This window comes from Lathyrus oleraceus, chromosome 4, assembly GCF_024323335.1.
Source record: "Lathyrus oleraceus cultivar Zhongwan6 chromosome 4, CAAS_Psat_ZW6_1.0, whole genome shotgun sequence".
Classification (NCBI taxonomy): domain Eukaryota; kingdom Viridiplantae; phylum Streptophyta; class Magnoliopsida; order Fabales; family Fabaceae; genus Lathyrus; species Lathyrus oleraceus.
This window is the reverse complement of record NC_066582.1, coordinates 438,078,149-438,084,019: the sequence shown is the minus strand read 5'-3', so window position 1 is coordinate 438,084,019 and position 5,871 is coordinate 438,078,149. Positions and strand designations below refer to the sequence as shown.

Sequence of the window (5,871 nt, the reverse complement as noted above, 5' to 3'; positions counted from 1 at the left end):
TCATAAGTGTAGCGTTGTGGATGTGCAAATTGAGGATGGAGTTATAAGTCACCACAAGTCAGATTGGTAGTTTTGAAATTGGGATTTCTGAAGGTGTAGTGCATAGTTGGTCATCTGTAGAGATATCATAGAAGTCATATGTTTGGGGAACCAACCTAGTGAACCATATTCGGTGGAGTAACTCTTACGTGTATCACTACTACGGATAATGAGAACCATAAGGAGTGACGTTGGAAGAGACTTACTAAGTGATGATCTGGAAGAGATTAGTTCAATATATTCTATGTGTTAGTAAGGTGTAAATTGGTTAGTCAGAATATGGCATTCAATCATTTCTTGGGTTCATGGCTTCGGATGAGGACCCCCAGAAGAGTAGTATTTTTGTATACAATGATACTCTACCATATTGGAAGGATTCATGAGTTATATTTCCGAGGAGGAATGATAATTAGATATTTCTGAAGTTAATCATGTAACTCAAGTTGTATATTAGTAAGAGCATGAGCTAAGATTATTGAAGATGGATCAGGACATTAAGATGAAAGGTTCTAGATAAGAAGTGCAATGTTATTTCTAAAAGTATGAAGCATGGTGTGACTCTGAGACTAGTATGGAAACTCACAGTTACATTCTAGTTTGCTTAAGGTTTCTTGGAAGTGGTATCTCATTGATGACTCGAAGTTCCTTAATGATGTTATTTTATTATTGGTCGAGATCCTATGTCAGCAGAAACCTTGAATGAATTGTGATCCTATAAGAGGATTTGATATGGAATATAATAACAAGATTTGGATACTGTCAAACTAATTTGAATAAGTTCATTTGAGCACATGATAAATCTGAATGTCATACACCTTTATGGTTGTAGTCGTGTGGCTCCTGTGTATATATATCTTATGGAGGATGTTGGTCATATTCTAAACCTTTGGGTGTCAGCGAGAAATTTATTCTATTAATGGATGTCAGTGAGGTCCTATTATTGTTTTGGGTGGTGGGCACTCTAGAGGATAAGCATGATCTTCTATGTAGATTGTTAGCTAACCAGGGGTGCTTAGGAATCCTAGGTGTTCCACTGTTGGAATTGGAGTATCACAATGGAAGGTGATGGAAGAAAAGGCTCAATCGAGATTATGGGAATCAGAGAGGTCGTTACTCATAAGAATGAGAGTAAGATAGTCTCGTGCTAATGGTGATATCTTATTGGAGTAGTATGAGGGAAGGGAGACAGTAGGAGTAGAGGCTTGCAGCATATAGCATTAGATCAAGTGAAGTTGATGAGATTATCAATGGATGGATTACAAGTTTGTCACATTTGTTGAAGGAATAATAAGGGAAGAGTAGTCAATATTGTGTGCAATCAAGGAATCAATAAGTTTTCTTATGAAGATTTAATGAGTATTTATTACCCAAATCAAGATAAGATGCCGAAATCATGTTTTGTGTAACTTAGTGCAAGGAAGGGAAGTCGTGATTTTCGGAAGGAAAGTGACCAACTGATGTAGAGTGGTATATCAGATGAATTAAGTAGCGGTAAGTTTAAATGTTAATCCATCATTGGAAGGAGGATATGGTTAAGACCATGAAGTATTGAGGGTTCACACAAGAAATAAGTTTGCCAAGGAGGATAAGTTGGAAGAATGAATATGTCGAGGATTTGAAATCGAAGAGATGTCAGGTGTTGGTCTAAGACGTTGATGCAAGAAGTGTTTATTTGTTGAGTAGAGGAAATTCAGGGGCGAATTTCAATTTAAGGGGGGGGGGGGGAGAATGTAATATCACATATTCCCTTAAATGTTCAATTAGTTGTTAGTTGAGACCAATTGAGTTCCTATGTACTTTATCTATTATCAGTTGTAACAATTTAAGCTCATATGTGCTCTAAGTGTTATCAATTGGCACCAATAGAGTAACCAATGAACTTTGAAGAGATTAATTATTAATAAAAGAGATAGACCAATATTAATAAGTACAAGAGAGGACACTTTTGGTAACATTAATAATTGGTCAATTGGTACTGGAAGATAAAATATCAATTGAGATATTTTATATCAGTACCTAATATATATATATATATATATATATATATATATATATATATATATATATATATATATATATATATATATATATATATATATATAATATGTGATATAGTTGTCAGGTGTTGGTCTAAGACGTTGATGCAAGAAGTGTTTATTTGTTGAGTAGAGGAAATTCGGGGGCGAATTTCAATTTAAGGGGGGAGAATGTAATATCACATATTCCCTTAAATGCTCAATTAGTTGTTAGTTGAGACCAATTGAGTTCATATGTACTCTATCTATTATCAGTTATAACAATTTAAGTTCATATGTGCTCTAAGTGTTATCAATTGAGACCAATAGAGTAACCAATGAACTCTGAAGAGATTAATTATTAATAAAAGGGACAGACCAATATTAATAAGTATAAGAGAGGACAAAGGAAATAGGAAGAGGAGAGAGAAAAGGAAGGAAGAGAAAGAAAGGGAAGAAGAAGATAAGAAAATTGAAGAACCAATCGATTGGATTAACTTTCTGTTGTGGGATTGGCATTGGGAATCAATGGGTGTCGAACCCGTACCTCCTTGGTATGGAACAAGCCTTACCACTAGGATAAGCTCTTGTTGTTGAATTTTTGTGCAAGGAACAAATGTTAACCTACATTCTTGATTAAGTTAGATTGTTAAATTATTTGAGAGTTGTAACTCCGTTTTGGACGCGGACGGTTGCGTTAGAAAGATAACATAAAGGACTATTATTCTTATTCCATGTTATAGTATATTATTTTATTTATAAATGCTATGAATTATATTATGATGAATGTTAAACATTATTATTATGTTGAATATGAAATAACATGATTAAAAACATTACAAAGATGAGTGAGGAAACCTAGGAGAATAACTTGATTAATAACTTAGAAAGATAATCTAGGTTATGTAAATGAGTATACGGTGATGCTTGGACGCAACGGTACCTAGGTGTGTATCGTGGATAAGTATTTACTTGGTAAGCGTATCAATATGCTTTGTATGGAACATGTGTGATTTATGTATGAGAATGAATCATGTTATGATGCCATGAGAATTGATATGATATCATGAGTTTTGTTGGATATTTTGGTGAGGAACTTTGGTTCCAAAAGTCCTATTTTGGTGAGGAGCGTTGCTCCAAAAGTCCTATTTGTTATTATGAATTAATCACGTATTTGAAATTAGTTTTGATGGTGCACATACCACTTCAAGGGCTTAGGTGAAGCGGTAAGTGGGGATGTGGCACCAATGATTCGTGTCTCAATTGGGTTTGAGCCCCAACCACGGAGGACATGGGGGAAAGATGGACTCCTGAGTGGGTTAGAGTCCCATACGGTGAAAGATACCCTAAGTAGGTTAGAGTCCCATACGGGTGACTGTCGCTTGAAATGAGTTTGGAACTCATAGAGGACCCGATATCCACCACGAAAGTCGAATTATACGAGCATGCATGAACCAGGCCTAGCTTAGACGTAAGTCCTCTTGGGGATTGATGTTTCGTGCATCCGAATAGTGATTCATTGAGTGGATGCATTCAATGACATGTTTCCATACATTACGAATATCCCTTAGATACTCAAGTCCTAGTTACAAGGTGCGAATGATGCACCGGTAACAGAAGGTGAAAACTTGAGTTAGGATTTGATTAGAAAACCCTGTAGAGCCGAGTGGACCCATAGGATAGGAGAACTCACTGAGATTATTATCTCATCCCATTATTGTTATTGTTTTTCAAGTATTCCTTGCAGGTTGAATTCAAGAGAAGCTATCTACTGATGTTCAAGGGACGATGATTATCATGATCTTCCGCTGTGGAGTTTTGTGCAATGGAGATATTGCACATAGTTCTTAGATTTTTATTTTTAGGCACTATTATATGACATGTCCCATTGATGTTTTTAGTTTGGGCATGTATTTATATTGATGACATTAGGCACTTATGTTGTGTCAGTACCAATTAATCACACTTGTATGATATTATTCTAGATATATATTATACGGGTTGTTACATAGCATGAGGGATCTTAGGGTCAAAATTGGGGTCTTACACCTTTAAATCTGTTTTTCTCCTGAAAATGAATTTTAAATTAATTAGAAGTTATGAATTTCAAAAAGATGAGTTTTATACTTTAGCAAGCTAAACCGCGACAGCGACAATTTAGAATTTAGAATAAAACTAGGTTCCGATTTAGCGAACACAAACTATTCATTTAAATTGAGTTCCATCCTATTAAAGAAAATATTAACATAATTCAATTAATTAATCCGATTTAGATATGAGTACTATCAATTGATGCACGCCATATCCAAGTCTCGATTTTAATTGCTTTTAGAAACCAACGTGTTTTATTTCCTTTTTAATTCCTCTTCTCATCCAAAAATCGATCAGCCTTAAATTTACATAGTGACAGTAGATAGCGGTTAAGTTGACTATAAATTCCTTGTGGGTTAGACAACCTTTTATACTCCGATACATTCCGTGCACTTGCGGAAAGCATCTAAGAGAAGGAAAACAAGAAAGCACGCATCAAGTTTTTGACGTCGTTTCTGAGGAACTTTTAGTAAGCATCGTAACTCCATTGTTGTGTCGTATAGATTAAGGAATTTTATTTTTATTCCTACCGGATGTATGACCAACACTCGCTCTAACACATAGGAGTTAGAACAACCGATCCCTGAAGTCTAGCATTACATTCACCTAAAACGCAGAATACATGAACTTAGAGTCATATTTTAACCTATGGATGAAACTGATAATCGTCCACTCAAGGACTTTGCAGTCCCGTCTCAGGACGAACCGTACTCGAGCATTGTTCCACCTGCAATCTAGGCAAGCACTTTTAAACTAAAACCATCTATGGTGCAAATTGTGCAACTGAACCAATTCTTTGGAAATCCCACCGTGGACCCAAATCTTCATTTATCAGTGGTTGTGCAGTATACAGACGCATTAAAGAGTAGTGGTGATAATCTAGAAGCCATTAACTATGTTTATTTCCATTTTCCCTGAGAGATAGAGCTAGAGCATGACTACAATCTCTACTTTCAAACTCAATCACCACTTGGAATGAACTTAAGAGGGTATTCTTAGCCAGATATTTTCCACCAAGCAAAACAACAGTATTGAGAAATCATATAACTATGTTTAAACAAGATGAAGGAGTGACACTTTTTGATTCATGGGAAAGATATAAAGATATGATAAGACTATGCCCTCATCATGGATTAGAACAATGGCTTAGAATTCACACTTTCTATAATGGTCTACTATACAATACCAGAATGACCATAGATGTTGCTGCTAGCATAACCTTAATGGATAAACCCTTTGAGAAAGCCTACCAAATTATCGAAAACATGGCCCATAATCCTTACCAATGGGGAACTGAAAGAATTCAAGTCGAGAAAACCTAACTGGAATGAGGGATGTTCTAAGTCAATGGAGTTAATCATGTAAATGTTAAATTTGAGGCACTTACCCAAAAGATTAACAACTCTACTATACCACTCCAGCCATTGTAGCTGATGTAGCCCTAAACTGTGAAATTTATGGAGTCCAAGGACATATAGCCACTGATTGCCAAATATTGACTAGAACCATGCCAGACCATGTCAAATATGCACAAGAAAATCCTTATTCCAACACATATAACTCTAGATGGAGGAACCATCCAACTTCTATTACAAGAACAATAATGTATTGTTTGCGCCAAGTCCTCTACCTTCAAACCCTACAGTTTTAAAAAAGGAACCCCTGCTCTTACTTCTCCTAGAAAGTCAAACTTAAAACTTATGATGGAGATCTTTATTACATCCCA

At 35.6% G+C, this 5,871-nt stretch overlaps 1 non-coding gene across 1 annotated transcript; it reads right to left on the bottom strand.

Annotated features, from left to right (window-relative positions):
* Positions 1 to 5,172: 5,172 nt before the first annotated feature.
* On the bottom strand, positions 5,173 to 5,280 carry LOC127077821 (small nucleolar RNA R71). The gene has a single exon (XR_007787592.1). It is a non-coding gene; the product is annotated as a small nucleolar RNA R71 (small nucleolar RNA).
* Positions 5,281 to 5,871: the final 591 nt, after the last annotated feature.